General features: G+C 40.9%; 1 long non-coding RNA gene across 1 annotated transcript in view; it reads left to right on the top strand.

Moving 5' to 3' along the window:
* The first annotated feature begins 11,485 nt into the window (after nucleotides 1-11,485).
* Nucleotides 11,486-18,019, top strand: part of LOC139436541 (uncharacterized) — a 31,090-nt gene continuing 24,556 nt past the window's right edge. Inside the window, exon 1 of the long non-coding RNA XR_011645857.1 lies at nucleotides 11,486-11,569. This is a non-coding gene — a long non-coding RNA (uncharacterized lncRNA). The remainder of the gene's footprint in view (nucleotides 11,570-18,019) is intronic.

Raw genomic sequence — 18,019 nt, 5'->3', positions numbered from 1 at the left:
TTGGGGCTTGTGAGAAGGATACTTCAGGCATGGTTGTTGATACTCACTTTTACAATTCTCATGGATGTCTGTCCATGTCTTTGACCTGCCTGTCCCTACCTGAACACCTCTGTCAGTGCAGCTTTGATGGCTTCAGGACCTGGCACTCAGTACTTTTCCTTTGCATGAGTAGGAGGGAGACCTGTAATTGTAGGAATACCCACTCACGGGCCCTTTCAGAGCTAACTTTCACCCTGTGAATGAAGTACATGCCCAGGTCTCAGTGTGTTCTCTAGGCTGGGCCTATATCTCTTCAATGCACCTGAGCTTCAGTGTTCCTACTTCCCATAAAGACAGTTTCCATTTCTACCTGGCCTGGATTCTGCACAGAGCCTGACACTACTTTGCCTTTTTATAGGGAAACTCCAAGCCCATTGACCTTTTTCTTTTGGGATTAAGTATCTGGAAAAAGCCCCTCATCATTTTACCTAAACTACCCTTTGGAGAATCCTCTCCATTCTGTGTCAGGAAAGGCATATTCTTGCTTACATGGGTGACTAGTAGTTCCTTTGCATGGTGGCTCCTCCCTCTGGCTTGGAAGGTCTCTAATTCTGCATCCATTTCTCAATGTTCTCCTCCTTTTTGTCTCCTAGAGTCCCCTCTCATCATGTGAAGCCAGATTCTTGTCCTAGATTTGCCATAGGGCTAGAAGGTTCAGGATCCAGGGTTCCTGCTTGCCCAGGCTGCTCCTCCTAGCCTCCACAGGGATGCACAGCACCCGAGAAGCTGCCACCTACTCACTGAGAACACTTGGTGAGTGAATTGTGAGAAGTTAGAATCTAAATCTAAGTCTGTGGTCTTATTTTTCTGGGCCAACTCCAACTCCAACTTGAGGACATTTGGCTTTGTGATATTCTTTTGGTACAGCCCCCAAGCTAAAAATAATGTTTTTTACACTTTTAAAGGAGATTTTTCAAAAAGGAATAATAGGTGACAGAGACTGTTTGTAGCCTGAAAAGCCTAAACTATTTACTATATTCTGTGAAGGCACAAGACCAACTCTAAGGTGTTACTTCCAATTTGAACTTTAACTCACCAGCAAGCTATACTTTAAAGCATGACTATTGTGAATCATGGTCAACTGGTGTTATTGGTAGTGGGGAACACTTCTTGGTCACTGGGACCCCTAGACTATTCAGATTCTGGTTTGCTTTTGAAAATTTCACAGCTGACTCTCAGGACATCTTCCAAATGTGGTTTTAGAGCTGAGGATTCCTTGACTTGACAGTCTCCTAGACTCTGGCCCTCTAAGGAATTCCTAGATTGATTTGCAACCTCATTTTCCTACAGTGTATACAGAGCCCTTTCTTTGGTGACCTCTCCTTTGTAAGTGGTGTTATTACTATTAAGTGAATGGAATTTCTTGGGGGCACAACTTCTGCTCGATTCACTGGACTCATTGCTGCTGTTGTTGAACTTGTAGTTTGCTCTGAGCTTCCCCTGTTTATCATCTGTGAAGTCCCCCTTTGCCAGATTTTGCCCATGATGCTGGGTGTGAGGAGCTGAAATGTTTGTCTACTATCCTGGGTCACAGGGGTCTCTGCAATCCCATGACTAATCTGAGAAGTCATAGGTCCCCTGGTCATCCTCTTCCATGGGTGAGAGGGCAAGGTGAGGATAATCCAGAGTGGGGACTGAATTGCTTGTCATAATTTCCTTTAAGGAGCTTGAAGAGAGAAAGGCAGGCTGGAGAAGGGGTCCAGATTTGGCCTCTCTCAGCTTAAACAGATGTAGGAATTCAGTGACTTGGAGAGATAGGACCCACCTCCTCCTTTTGTTTTACTCCAACATGAGTAATGTGGGCTTCTAGCCCCTGTTGAGGGTCTAGATCAAAGAAGGAAAGTTCCTAAGATGTATGTTTTTTCTGATCCCCTGTGGGTACCACATTTCTCATTTACAAGAGGTAATAAACAGTTAGTAGCAAGTGAGAGAGAACAACCATGTGACAGATGCAGAGACTGAGCTATGTCACAAGTCAGGGATGCTATGGATTGCAGGCAAGCCACCACCACCCAGACTTCAGAGCAAGCATGGCCCTGCTGACACATTGATTCAGACTTCTAGATTTTAGAACTGTGAGACAATAAATTTCTGTTGTTTTAAGCTACCCATTTTGGGGTACTTTGTTATGACAACCCCAGGAAACTAAGATAGAAGGCATAGAAGCCCAGGGAGGCAATGGGGGAGCAATATTTCCACAGTCTCCCCAAATAGCTGGTCAACTTATGCCATTGCTCAGTTACTCTCCTTTGAGCAGAAATCTTGGTACCACTGTAACCCAAAGCTTGTCCAGGTAGCAGCTGTGGGAGACAGGAGGTATAAGCTTCAGTCAGGAGCAGAATGGAACCAGAGCACCTGGCAGGTTGGCTGTCACCACATCCTGAATTGGCAATGTGCTTTTTATCTCTCATCCTCAGGCTTTTTTCACATTCTTTTTCCTTTTGGTTCTCTCTTCCATGTTCCCCCAAACTGCATTAGGACTTAGAAATTGCATAGGCCATGCCTAGAATAATAAGGAAAAGGAAATTAATCACCTTTTCTGAAGAAAGAGCAGTTTCCATGCCATCTCAGTTCTTTTCTGACAAGTTCTCTATCCTGGGCAACCAGGTGACTTGGTTACAAGTGATCATGATAGCAGAAAAGGGTTCACATAGGTGGCTGAGTATAAAGTCTTTCCTTGGAAGATTTAGAAGGTTAGACTTTGAAAGACATAAGCATAGATAGAAGAACAAAAGGTCAATGACAGTTGTGAGGTGAAAGCATATATAGTGCTTTATAATTTACAAAATGCTTTCCCACGCATTATCCCATGTGAACCTCCCAACGGTCCTGTGGCTAAATTGGCCAGTAGAGTAGTGATCTCCTGGAGGAATCTGAGCCTTAGGGAAATTAAGCAACCTGTTCAAACTCAAGACAGTTCTGTCTCCAAAACAAGCCAATCTTTGTTCCTCTACATCTTGCTTTGCCACCTAGTGGGCAAGACCCATGGCTCAGTACCATCACATTTTAGTCTTAATGGATTTTAGTCTAAATGGAGCAAAGTATTGGAAGTGTCCCAAGTTCTGATTTCCTTCCTTCCATGGGTCTCTTTGCTGAGGGCTCTGTCTTCTGAGAGGGACTGGCTCTGACGACTAATACCCTCAGAGATTGTGGATATGGGACTCCATGGGCAGGTGAGGTAAGGTTAATCCTTGGAGTAACTAGAGGTTTTGGTTGTTCCCCCTTTTGGCTCTCTTCCTGAGGTTCTTCACTGCTACTGAAAGAAAGAATGAAGGTGGAAACTTAGCTTTCACTCTCACTATGCAAACTGCAGATATTCATCTTTCATGGGTAATGAGTCTTTCTATATTTGAATTAATGGAGTTCTAGGTTCTTTTCCTTTTATTCATATTTCAAATCAACAAAAATATTTTCTATTTTTCAGCTTTGAAAAATTCAAAGGGCTTTCTGTCATCTTTAACTGAATTTTTAGTCAATCGTCCTTTGCTGAGAAGGGCACAGACCTGCAGCCCTATAGGTGCCTGTCTGTGTACATTATAGGATGGGATTCTGCTCACTGAGGGCAGATCTCCAGCTCTAGCATCTGAACAGAGGTTTTCTGAGGGTCAGCATTGCTCTCCAGATCAGACTTAACACAAAGGAAAAGCTTGGCCCAAAGTCACCTGAGATGAGAAAGTGACCCATGTGAGGGACTTTGACTATTGGATTCCTGTGCTTGAGAATTTATCACAGAGGGCTTTACCCCACTGGGGCAGATGGTCTGTGAGCTTCAGATAGAAACCCTACCCTGCACAAACTGTTCCCTTGAAACATGATCTTCTCTTCTTTCAGGAGACTCTGTCTCCAGTCTCTCTCTGTGTCTACACAATTGATTTCTTTTTTTTTTTTATAACATGAGGTAACCAGGAAACTTTATTTTTTAAAAATATTTTAATTGTATTTTTTTAAGATACATAGATTTTAAAAATGTTACATTAAAAAATATAAGAGGTTCCCATATACCCCACACCCATCCCACCCCACTCCTCCCACATCAACAACCTCTTTCATCATTGTGGCACACTCATTGCATTGAGTGAATACATTTTGGAGCACTGCTGCATCACATGGATAATAGTTTACATTGTAGTTTACACTCTCCCCCAGTCCATTCAGTGGGTTATTGGCAGGATATATAATGTCTAGTATCTGTCCCTGCAATATCATTTAGGGTAACTCCAGGTCCAGAAAATGCCCCCACATCACATTTCTTCTTCCCTCTCCCTGCCCTCAGCAACTACCATGGCCAATTTCTCCACATCAATGTTACAGTTTTTTCCATTACTAGTCACAATAGTTCTATAGTAGAATACCAGTAAGTGCACTCTAATCCATATTCTGTTCCTCCATTCTGTGGAACCTGAGATGGTGATATTCACTCCACCTCTATATCAAGAGGGGGCTTAGATCTCACAATTGATTTTGAAAAGTGGGGAGAGGGAGAGGATCAAAAGAGAATCCATGTGTGCTGGGGGCTGGGCTCAGCCTGATTGAGGTCTTTTACAAGTGTTGGAAAGGTTGTTTTCTCTGGACGACAATAACTGAAGGAGAAGTCCCACCTCCCACAGGAAGTAGAATATTGAATCAGCTGCCCATGAAGGTGAGCTTAAGCTAAACACTATGCCTCCTTTGAAGTGCATTGCTACCTCAGGCAATTAGGCACTACGAATGTGTACTCTAGACTACAGTCTACGTCCCAAAGCTGTAGAACAATCACAAAAGGTTGTTTAGGGTGGATGTGGGGGCCCAAAGAGGAAGGTGATCCCCTAGTCCTTCCTGTTCTATCCTAGTCAGTCCCTCCACTCTTCTCAGGGCCTCCAAATTCCCAACTCCATTCTCTATCACATTTATCATATCATACATATAAGCAAAATCTATTTATCCAAGCTATAAGCAAAATATTAATTTGTTCCCCATTTACCTCTTAGAAATCTGTGTGTGATTCCACTGATTCATAGCCTTTGAAAGGTCTGGAATTCTCCAAGGAATTTTTGCTAATTCCAGGAATTTACATGATTAATCTGGCATTTTTGTCTTAGCATTATCCTTTTAAGGCTCATTCATATTCTTGCATATATCAGTCACCTGTTCCCTTTTATTTATAGTGGAACTACATTGTATTAATTACTTCAATATATTAAATATTCATTTACCAGTTGATGGACATTTGGGTTGTTTCCAGCTTTTTGCAGTTATAAATAAAGCTACTATAAACATTCACTTAACAGGATTTTGTGTGTACATAGATATTTTAGTTTTCTATTGCTGTGGTAAGAAATGACCACAAATGTATTAGCTTAATACAAACTTATTATTTTATAGTTCTGTAGATCAGACGTCTAAAGTGGGTGTTGCACTAAAATCAAGGTGTTGGCAGGGTTGGTTGCCTTTCTGGAGGTTCTCAAGGAGGTTATGCTTCCTTACCTTTTCCTGCTTTTTGAGGCTGCATGCGTTTCTTTGCTTGTGGCCCTGTCCCATCTTCAAAGCCTTCAGTCAAATCATAATGACCCCTACTACTGTTGTCACATTTTCTCTGACTCTGATTCTCTATTTACAGACCCTTGTGCTTATACTGAGCAAACCCAGATTGTACAGGATAATCTCCTTATTTTAAGATCAGCTAATTAGCAACATTAATTTTGTCTGCAACCTTAATTTCCTTTTGCCATCTGCCATATTCATAGGTTCTGGGGATTAGGATATAGAAATCTTTGGGGACCATTATTCTGTGCACTGCAATGGGTTTTCATTTCATTTACATAAGTTCCTAAGGGTGAGATTTCTGTACATGTGGTAAATGTATGTTTAAAATAATAATTGTTTTTCAGAGTGGCTGTACCATTTTTGCATTTCTGACAACAGAGAGTTCCTGTTGCTTTGTATTCTTGTCAGCACTTGATATTGTCAATATTTCTACTTTTACTATTCTAATATGTGTGGAGTGGAATCTCACTGTGGTTTTGAATTGTATTTCTGTAATAACAATGGTGTCAAGCATGTTTTAATGTGCATATCCACTAAACCTCTTTTTTGTTGAAATACATGTTCAAATATTTTTGCCTATTTAAATATTTTTCTTATTATTGAAATGTGAATTATATGTTCTTGATATCAGTATTTTATCAGTTAAGAGTCTTGAAAATATTTTATTCCAGTTTTTGTCTTGTCTTTCAATATTCTTAATTTGGTCTTTCAAAGAATAGAGGTTTTTAATTTTGATGAAGTCCACTTTTTCAAAAAATTTTAAAATGGTTTGTACTTTTTTATATCCTAGTAAAAAGTTTTTACCTACCAGAGGGTCACAACTATTTTCTCCTATATTTGCTTTTAGGTTTTATTGTTTGAGAGTTATTTTTTTAATTTGGGGTAGGTATAGATTAAGTAATTTTTTTTTTATGGATGTCCAATTTTCTACTCTCATTTTTTTGGAAAAGACAAAAATGTTGAATATCTATATATTGTATGTGTGGTCTGCATCAAAACTCTATTTTATCTCATTGTTCATATGTCCTTTTGCCAACATGATACCCTGTTGATTACTGAAGGTTTCTGGCAGAAGTTGGCAAATTGTGGTCCACTAGTCAAATCTGGTTTACTGCCTGTTGTTTTTTTTTTTCTATTGTCCATGAGCTAAGAGTGATTTTTACATTTTTTAAATTGTTGAAAAAAGTCAAAAGAAGAATAATATTTTGTGACACATGAGAATTATATGAAATTCACATTTCAGTATACAAAGTTTTATTGGGCTACAGCAATGTTCATTTTTTATATGTATTGTATATATTATCTATGGCTGCTTTTATGCTGCAACAGATTTGATTTGTTGTGACACAGACTGCTCTCATAGCTTTGCAGTGCTGCTCAACACTCTACAAATCTCAGTGTTGTAGTAACTTAACAGTGTTTCAAGTACAATGTCACCATGTCATGATAGTCTTTATTTTTTTTGGAACAGTGCATACCCATCATACCAAGCCAAAAAAAATAAGATATTATTACATAATAAACACAATGCTGTGCCCTCTAATTCAATAAGATAAAAGTAGATTTCAAATATCATGCTTTTAAGGCACAGTAGAGCCATGTTTATTTTCATTTCCTTGGCATTAGTTTATATTTGTCTGATTTACTCTACCACGAGTATGAGTGTATTTTTAATTTACAATGAACACTTGATTGCTTCTTCCTAATCTTAGGAAAAGATACCTTGAGTAAATGGAATATTTTTATTTCTCCTGACAAATGACTATGGACTTTGACTATTTTAATCATATTTAACATTGGCCAGAAAACATTGAACCCTCTGGCCAGTCTCTCCAACTCATAGTGGAAGCCAAAAGCTGGATGTAACCTTCTTCAGAATCAGAGTATGTAGGAAGCGTCCCTTCCCTTAGACGCAAACGAGCAAAGGATCTGGGGGACAGAGATTCTGGTCCTGGGGTCTTTGAACGTGCTCCGTCCCCTCTGCCGCCCCCCGGCGTTGAGAATGGCGCTCTCCAGACCGCGCGCCTTCTGTTCCCCGCGTGCCAGCATCTCGGCACCGCCAGATGTTGTGTTGCTCGTGTTGCCCTGGGCGCGGAGTTCGTTTTCCGATCCGGACCGCTGTCCAGCACCAGGTAAAGAGGCGGGGGTGGGCGTGTCCGCGAGGGTGCCGACTCGTCCTTTGCCGTCTAGCTGGGCTAACCCTGCTCTCGTCCTCACCACGGGGGTGAGGGTGAGACGTTCGAGGACTCAGAGGGACAGCGACACCTGGGGTGAACGGGGAGGGCACAGGAAGGTTGGCCCGGTGCCCAGCGTGTGGGAGCAACTGGGCGACAGTGACGGCCAAGTAGCAGAAATCTTCTGTTAGCCAGGGATCAGAGGAAGATTTCAGCTTTAACGGGCTTGTATCCTGTAACTGTCACTATCCTGTATCTGTCACTCATTTGACTTTATTACTTAATACTCTGCCTGCCCCCAAAACACTATTTAGTAATATCTTATTACCTCTTAGTAAAACAGCCACCATCTGAAAGCTCTCCTCTGCCTGCTTCGGTCTGACCCTTAAGGTAACGAGGCTGACACAAATCAATGATCAGGTTTCATTCCGTTTTGTATCTCAGAGTACTTTACAGAAATACCAAATACGAGTTTAATGTTTTTATTCCCTGTTTTCAACTGTGACAGTTTTTTTACTCAGCATCAGAATATGTACCAACACATAGTAGCAAACAGATCTTTATTTCTTCCTTTCTGTGGCAATTTTTATATTGTAATTTGCCCACAGAAATTTAGGATGCTTTAAATATTTTCTTTCCATGTTTATTTTCATTTGTTTGGCATTAGTTTACATTTTTCTGATGTACTCTACCAGGAGTATGAGTGTATTTTCAATTTACAATGAATATGTGATTGCTTCTTCCTAATCTTAGGAAAAGGTACCTTGAGTAAATGGAATATTTTTATTTCTCCTGACAAATGACTATGGACTTTGACTATTTTAATCATATTTAACATTGGCCAGAAAACATTGAACCCTCTGGCCAGTCTCTCCAACTCATAGTGGAAGCCAAAAGCTGGATGTAACCTTCTTCAGAAATCAGGGTATGTAGGAAGCGTCCCTTCCCTTAGACGCAAACGAGCAAAGGATCTGGGGGACAGCGATTCTGGCCCTGGGGTCTTTGAACGTGCTCCGTCCCCTCCGCCGCCCCGGCGTTGAGAATGGCACGCTCCGGACCGCGCGCCTTCTGCTCCCCGCGTGCCAGCATCTCGGCACCGCCAGATGTTGTTTTGCTCCCGTTGCCCTGGGCGCGGAGTTCGTTTTCCGATCCGGACCGCTGTCCAGCACCAGGTAAAGAGGCGGGGGTGGGCGTGTCCGCGAGGGTGCCGACTCGTCCTTTGCCGTCTAGCTGGGCTAACCCTGCTCTCGTCCTCACCACGGGGGTGAGGGTGAGACGTTCGAGGACTCAGAGGGACAGCGACACCTGGGGTGAACGGGGAGGGCACAGGAAGGTTGGCCCGGTGCCCAGCGTGTGGGAGCAACTGGGCGACAGTGACGGCCAAGTAGCAGAAATCTTCTGTTAGCCAGGGATCAGAGGAAGATTTCAGCTTTAACGGGCTTGTATCCTGTAACTGTCACTATCCTGTATCTGTCACTCATTTGACTTTATTACTTAATACTCTGCCTGCCCCCAAAACACTATTTAGTAATATCTTATTACCTCTTAGTAAAACAGCCACCATCTGAAAGCTCTCCTCTGCCTGCTTCGGTCTGACCCTTAAGGTAACGAGGCTGACACAAATCAATGATCAGGTTTCATTCCGTTTTGTATCTCAGAGTACTTTACAGAAATACCAAATACGAGTTTAATGTTTTTATTCCCTGTTTTCAACTGTGACAGTTTTTTTACTCAGCATCAGAATATGTACCAACACATAGTAGCAAACAGATCTTTATTTCTTCCTTTCTGTGGCAATTTTTATATTGTAATTTGCCCACAGAAATTTAGGATGCTTTAAATATTTTCTTTCCATGTTTATTTTCATTTGTTTGGCATTAGTTTACATTTTTCTGATGTACTCTACCAGGAGTATGAGTGTATTTTCAATTTACAATGAATATGTGATTGCTTCTTCCTAATCTTAGGAAAAGGTACCTTGAGTAAATGGAATATTTTTATTTCTCCTGACAAATGACTATGGACTTTGACTATTTTAATCATATTTAACATTGGCCAGAAAACATTGAACCCTCTGGCCAGTCTCTCCAACTCATAGTGGAAGCCAAAAGCTGGATGTAACCTTCTTCAGAAATCAGGGTATGTAGGAAGCGTCCCTTCCCTTAGACGCAAACGAGCAAAGGATCTGGGGGACAGCGATTCTGGCCCTGGGGTCTTTGAACGTGCTCCGTCCCCTCCGCCGCCCCGGCGTTGAGAATGGCACGCTCCGGACCGCGCGCCTTCTGCTCCCCGCGTGCCAGCATCTCGGCACCGCCAGATGTTGTTTTGCTCCCGTTGCCCTGGGCGCGGAGTTCGTTTTCCGATCCGGACCGCTGTCCAGCACCAGGTAAAGAGGGGGGGTGGGCGTGTCCGCGAGGGTGCCGGCTCGTCCTTTGCCGTCTAGCTGGGCTAACCCTGCTCTCGTCCTCACCACGGGGGTGAGGGTGAGACGTTCGAGGGCTCAGAGGGACAGCGACACCTGGGGTGGACGGGGAGGGCACAGGAAGGTTGGCCCGGTGCCCAGCGTGTGGGAGCAACTGGGCGACAGTGACGGCCAAGTAGCAGAAATCTTCTGTTAGCCAGGGATCGGCGAAGATTTCAGCTTTAACCGGCTTTGTTTTAGGAAATTAAAAATAAAGAAGAATGAAAAGTAAAGGAAAAAAGCCATCATCTTGAAAGACAGGCGGAGAGCAAACTCCTACCAGGATCACGAGTAAAATTTGCCCCCGTTTAAGGAAAGTTTCATTCTAGTCACAAGTTCCAAGCCTTGCAGCGCTTGGCCCCCCCTCCCCACCAGCTCCTCCACCCCTCTAGCTCCTCGGCCCCAGCCCCTTCCTGGCGCGGCGTCGGGTGGGGCAGCCCCGCAGGCAGGTAGGGGAGAGGGGACCCAGGAGTAGCTTCCGCTTTCACCCTCCCGGGCTCTCCCGGCCATAGCTCTGGAACCAGGCTGCGGCCTCGGAGTTGTGGGATTCGCCTTCTCATTGGTACTCCTGGGAGCTGTGACATTTACAGGTGACTGTGCCCTCAGCCCCAATCTCAGAATTAGCATTTATGCCCAAATTGCTCTAATTGTCTTTTCCTTTTGTAAAACAGTCTTTTTTTAAAAGCCGTTTTCATTTCTCTGTCCTTGCCAAGAGTTTAGGGGCTTGTGGCACATTTCTGTCCACCTCAGTGTAGATAGACGTGATGCTATTATTACTACCTTGGCAATGAACTTTGCCGTGTCTTTTTATTCTCCAGTGACTTCTGGTTTTCTCCCAAGACGTAAATCCACACATTTCTGTGAAATGTAGAGGGGCACGTCTCTTCCCTCTCCCTCCTTTGATTTAGTCTACAGAATATTTCAGGATGGAAATACCATAACTCACTACGATGGTGTAAAATTGACTTGAAATAGGTTTTGTTTCACATTTTGGGTTCTTGTAGAAAATGAGAAATCGTTCCAAGTGCCCTGTACTTGAGCCAAACTTAAAATTTTGTTGAACAAAGACCACAGTTCTACAAATAGAACAAAACACAGTTCTATTTCTTGAACTCAAATATGAAGGGTGAACATAGAATGCATGTTATTGCACTTTATTGTAGATTTCATAAATTTGCTATTGTCAGACACGCTGTTTCATACCTAATAAGTTCTATGTATGACTTTCTAATTTAGGGGATATCATCTGTATTTAAAACACAATCATATGTACTTTTCCTTTTCTTAGATTAATTGTAGAATAAGTTCGACTGCAAAACAACACTATGAAGAGATTGAAGAGGAACTTTTTGATGTGTTGCAGAAGTAATAAGTAAGTGATATGACTTAAAATTGGTTAATGGAATAGGGATTATATGTATACTTTCTTTCATAATAAATATAAGCTGTATGCAAATGAGATTTTAAATGTCCTAGGCAAAATTACATTTTAAATAACTTGTTCTATGCCTGTAATTTCTTTTTAAAAATGCTTCAGTTTAGGCAGTGTGATAACTTGCATGTGCAGGTAGCTATAAACTTCTCCCTAGGGACAGCTGATAGCCTCATGGAGGGTGTTCAGTCCAGGGACCACGAGCTAGCGTTCTACTCAGGAAGCCATTCTCCAGAGGGGCCACTACAAGGCCTTCTGTTTTCCACCCGAAACGTTGTTAATTCCCATGGTGGAGATCAGAAATAGATTTTTATTTTTTAAATTTCTCTCCCCCTCCCTCCCCCCAGTTGTCTGCTCTCTATGTCCATTCGCTGTGTATTCTTCTGTGTCCACTTCTATTGTCAGTGGCACCAGGAATCTGTGTCTCTTTTTGTTGCGTCATCTTGTTGGGTCAGCTTTCTATGTGTGCGGCGCCGTTCCTGGGTAGGCTGCACTTTCTTTCGCGCTGGGCGGCTCTCCTTATGGGGTGCACTCCTTGTGCGTGGGGCTCCCCTACGCGGGGAACACCCCTGTGTGGGATGGCACTCCTTGCGTGCATCAGCACTGCACATGGGCCAGCTCCACACAGGTCAGGAGGCCCAGGGTTTCAACTGTAGACCTCCCTACAGTAGGCGGATGCTCTATCAGTTGAGGCAAGTCCGCTTCCCATAAATAAATTTTTATTAGTTAGATTAGTGGCATATAAGCATCGTGGATGTTAGAATTGCATTACGATTCAAGATATGTGAATTGGCTGAAATAGTAAAGACAACCCCTTGCTTGCATTAACAGTGTGTAAGAATCTGAGGGAGGCCTGTAGCATATGAGCTTAGGGTAAACGTGTACCTTTAGGGATGACACCACTTAGAACTTGAAAGCTTCCTTTCCTGGACCCTCAGCCCAGTTGAGGGATTTTAGTCACCCAACCTCCAACAAGCTGAGAGAATAGCATAATATTAATGTTATCTGTGTTTAGAGTTTTAAGCTATTGATTAAAGTCCAAAATTGGCTTGTGGAGGAGGGCTTTTATTTAAAGAGATAAAGAAAACCATTTAATAATAGCCTTTCCAAAAATGTGTTCTGCACACATTTCCTCTGTGTGAAAGAAGTTCTGTGGTGAAATAAGTTTAGAAACCTCTGCATACTCTGGTTCTATCTCAGAGGTTCAAAGTGCTTATCAGTGTACAAGTTCCATAGCAGAGAAATGTGTGTAACAAAAAATTTCTCAAACTTATTTAAACATTAGAAAGCCAGGTAAGTGTAGTGACTATAAGCATAGACTCAGTCAGACTGGACTCAAATCTCAGCTCTATCTCTTCCAGGCTCCTGCTGATGGGCAAGCTTTACTCACTCTTTCTGTGGCTCATTTCTCTCATGTAGAAAATATACCTCAGGATTAGTTGAGAATTAATGAATTAGTATATGTCACTCACTTAGACTAGCATCTGGCATATAAGTGCTATTATTATTGTTAACTCCTATTAATATCTCCTAAAACTAGTGTACAATTATATATGTTTGGGAAACACTGGCTTAATGCCACATTAAATATGACCCAAGGATACCATAAAAACTGGTCTGTTAATTTAAGATATGTCTGTAAAAGCCATTTCCTGTGAAATTTATCTGTTCATCACTGCAAACTTGAAGTGAACTAGGCATGTATAATGTCTAAAAGTTCACTTGAAGAAAAATTTTCAGTGCTAAAAAATGTTTAAAAACCTTCTATATGGCAATGATGAAAAAGGGAAACTCCAAGCCTTTTTACTGTCACCAGAAAGACCTACTAGGATCCCCAAAGCTTACTTTTAGATCTTTCTGACAAGTGAGAGGGATGATCCAGTTGACAGAAAGTGAGTGATAAGATTAAAACATCTATTCATTCTAAAATTTCTACATTCATTCACTTAGTGTCATGACTTCATGACTATACAGCTGTTCTTAAAAATAATTTAAATGGAAAACTCTAAAATATTACAAAATCTTTCATAGGAGGTAACAATTTCATGCTATTTTTTAGGAAAGATGAGAGATTGTAATACCACTACCAGATCACGTCAGTTCTCTATTTGCTATAAGACAGCTAATTCATGGTTTGTATCTCTATTGTGGTTGAGAGATGGTAGAGAGGAATAGATGCAGGGTGACTGAGTAAGAAACATGCAGCCTCCCAAAATTATAGCCTCTGGCACTGTGAGTCAGATGTCTGTGCCCGACTTTACTTGTTCATGTTTTCCAGGCTGATTAACTTGTGCTAAGCACTTCAGGAACCTGATACGTTAGAGCTCAGTTTATTTATTCTAATCTGAAATATAATTGGAAGGTTGCAGAATGCTGATGATGGTTGCTTAGCACATCTCTTCCCAGAATAGGTATCTTCTTAGAAAACCAAATTAAGATTTGTTGATGAGGTTAGTCCGAAGGGTAGCTGCTCATGGGCAATACATGCCCCTTCTTCCTGTTCGACCTCATCCCAAGTGGTCCAGTATACCTCTGCCAGCCTGGCTGAAGCTCACAGTATATTGGCCAAAATGAAATCTTTGGGAGTTCTCTTCTTACTCTGTATATCCTCTACCCCCTTTCATGGCATTGTTACCTGCCCATCATTATTAGTTAGATCACAGGTGATCTAATGTTATATTTAGTCTCTTGCTGAAATCTGGGAGCCCCTCTGGTCCTTTGGTAAGATTTGAACAGACAATGATTCCATCTGTTACATTTTATAGACCATATATCATCAGTTACTTGTGCAGATGACTATTCTTATTCATTTTGTGTTGATTCTCCTAGTCTCAATTTCAGAGTATGGTATCTTCTGACCTGCCAACTGAGGGTGACCTCACAATAAGGATTGTTCTTTCCTACTGATGATCTTGGCATTTTTGCAAATGGACAGCATAGTTTTATATTACTTACCAAGAAAAATATTTCCAAGTAAAGCATTAGCCAGTCTTTTACAACCAGATATTCTCAGTTTACATATTTAGAAATCAGATGGAACAAGAAGACAAAGTTCTAAATACCTACCTACCTAAAAGTTTTGCCTCCTCCAGTATCAATAAAAGAAATATAAAACAAGTCTGGAGGAAAAAATATGCAGGGACAGGTGGTTTTCTAATTGAGGATTTGCTATAAAATAGTTTTGCTTATTTCTACTAATTTCTGGGTGATTTTTTTAGTCCCATCTCTAATCTAGCACCCTAAATATAATCTTACTCTGTTTCATGGAAGTACTTCTAAAAGGTTAGTAATCTAATTTTTAAATAAAATAGTATTTTAAATATAACTTTGGCACAGTTATATTAAAAGGAAATATGTAGTGCCTTTTTTCAGAAAATTAATTACTTCATTAATCTAATAAAATATGTTGAGTAACTGCTATGTGCTAATGATAGAGAATTAAATAACAGGGACTAGGTCCGTATTCTCTTAAAGTCTGTGTTCAGGCAGAGGAGATGTGGGGACAGAAAAGAAGCAAATTAGTAAATGAGAAGATAGCACTTAGTGAAAAGTTATGACAAAAATTAGACATGGTAGTGTAATAAGAGTGAGCAAGGCCTACATGTTGAAGGTGAGAAAAGGTCTCTGAAGCAATGAAATTTTAAATGACGTCTGATTAACAACAGACAAATGGCTATTAACTTTTTCTTTTATGTATTGGTAACTTTCTTGTTTATTAGGAGTCAGGCATATTTGTACTACAGCTATCACTTCAGTGATATTCTTTTTTAATACCAGAAATTTATTTTTTTGTTTTAGAACATTTCTTCACCATTTTCTTTTTTTTTACTTCTTAGGATTCTGCACTTGCCTTTTCTTTTTTCTTTGGTCTGTCTCTATTCTTTTCACTATTTCTGGGAGAGTTTTTAAAAATTTTTTAAATTAGAAAATTTTATTTTGAAGATAGATTTCATAACTTTACATAAAAAATATAGAGGATTCCCATATGCCCTGCTCCCGCACTTCCCCCATTTTCCCACATTAACAGCATTCTTCATTAGTGAGGTACATTCATTGCCATTGATGAACACATTTTGGGGCATTTTCACTAGGCATGGATTACAGTTTACATTGTAGTTTACACTCTCTCCTACCCAATTATGTAGGTTATGGAAAGATATATAATGACCTGTATCTGTCATTGCAATGTCATTCAGGACAATCCCCAAGTCCCCAAAATGCCCCCTTATGGAGAGTTTTTCACTCTGATTTTCCAACTCTTCACATGTATACAAACTGCTCTTTATCCCATGAATTGATTCTTTATTTCAACAATTTTACTTTTACAATTAAGATTTCCTCTTAGATTTTTAAAAAGTGACTTTTTATTCAAACTTCTTTAATTAACTTCTTCCCTTATCCTTAAGTGTATTTCTCATTCTTATTTTAAAATCTTGGTCAGTGCCATCCAATAGTCCTGCTTCAGATCGTATATGTTGTTCAGTTCATTGTATTGCTTTTTAATTAATTGTACTCTGCTGGTCTCTGTTTTGGCCTGTGTATGATCTTGCAACTTTGATAACTGGTATTGAGGGAAGGACTGAGGTTAGCTTAGAACAATTTCGGTATATTGCTGTGTGTCAGCATAGCTGTCAATAGTGCCCCTTTTCACTTTTAACATATCCTGGTTTAGGTGATGAGTTATATAGTCTCCCTCCTTGAAGGATAGGACATAACCTTTGTCTTTTTCCAAAAATTAAAGTGAGGGCAGGAGTTGAGTTCCTGGAAGAGAGTATGAGGAATCACAAAACACTGTGACCAGGCAACTCCCCTGGTCAGGAAAGATAATATTTAAACTCCTGGGCAAAGCAGACTTGGAGGAGGTAGTCTCTCTGGGTCATAACCTGGGGCTTTGGAAATGGAGGGAATGGAGGAGTGAAGGCTCAAGTATGGCTCCTCAGCCCGATGCTGTTTCCATCAGCTACCCTAATTTTACCCCAGCAACACGTGGGTAGTGCTGCTGATTACTACTAGGAAGACAAAGGCAATGATGATCTAGCAATGCAAGAGTAATGCAAGAACAGAGCTTACTAGCCTTTCTCCCAATGAGCTTCTCAAGGCCCCCCAGAAAACTGAGGGTTAATGTGTGCAGAATTGGTAAAAATGATGTGTATTCATCTTTGGAAATGAATAGAAAAGATGAAAGCACAACATAATGTTTGTAACTAACACTGCTCCTGTATGACAGTGGTTGACAGGGAAAATCTAAGGTCATTAACCCTCAGGTTTCCATTCTTTAACCTCATTATATTTTCTGGTAACCATATTCAAGTTATTAACTCTGTGAGGTTACACAATATATTTAATTAATAGTGCATACTCTGTCTGTCCTATTGTGTCTGGCTTGCTTTACTCAACAAAATGTCCTACAGGTTCATCCATGTTGCCATACGCTTTACAACTTCATTTCTTTTTCACAGCTGCATAATATTCCATCATCTGTATACACAGTTCGTTGACACAAGTTGTTTCCAACTTTTGACAATTGTGAATAGGGCCACTATGAGCATCACTGTGCAGATGTCTGTTCATGTCACTGCTCTCAGTTTTTCCAGCTAAATACCCAGTAGTGGTCTTGTCAGGTCACATGGCAAATCTTTATTCAACTTTAGGAACTACCAATTGTCCTCCACAGTGGCTATAGCAGTTTACATTTCCACCAATAGTGAATAAATGCCCCCAGGTGTCTTATTTTTTTCATACTGCCATCAAAGAAGCTTTAGGGTATAGAAAAGTGACATAAAGAATAGAGGGGATTCCCATATACTCAACATCCTCCCCCTTTTCCTCTTTCCCTTATTAATAACATTTTACAGGTGGACGGTACATTTGTTCCAATTGATATACAAATATTGAAGCATCCTAACCAGCGTTAATGATTTACGTTATGGTTTACATTTTGTACCATACACTTTTATAAATTTTGATGAAATTTTACATGACCTGTATCCATCTTTGCAAAATCATGTAGAACAATTCCATTGCCCCCAAAATGCCCCATGTTACATGTATTCTGTTTTTCCCTCCCTCTCCCCTCAGGACCCATGGCAACCACCCAGCTTCACTCCTTGAAGAACAGGATTCATATTTACAAGCAACAACACTGAGGGCTTGACATACTGGTCCGTCCTCTCTATTAGGCAATGCCTATGCTCTCGAGAGTCTCCTGCCCCTCTATTTGAGAACATAGCAGGACTCCACAGAATGGGAGTCTAGCATCTTCCCACTCATTATGTGGGTCTTTACCCACTCATATACCACACTATGACAAGATAAATACACATTCCCTAGAAACCTGCCCCAGATGCACCCTCTCCTGCATGCCCCCCCACATCCAACACCCTCAACTAG

This window comes from Dasypus novemcinctus, chromosome 15, assembly GCF_030445035.2.
Source record: "Dasypus novemcinctus isolate mDasNov1 chromosome 15, mDasNov1.1.hap2, whole genome shotgun sequence".
Lineage (NCBI taxonomy): Eukaryota > Metazoa > Chordata > Mammalia > Cingulata > Dasypodidae > Dasypus > Dasypus novemcinctus.
This window is presented reverse-complemented; position numbering and strand designations above follow the sequence as displayed.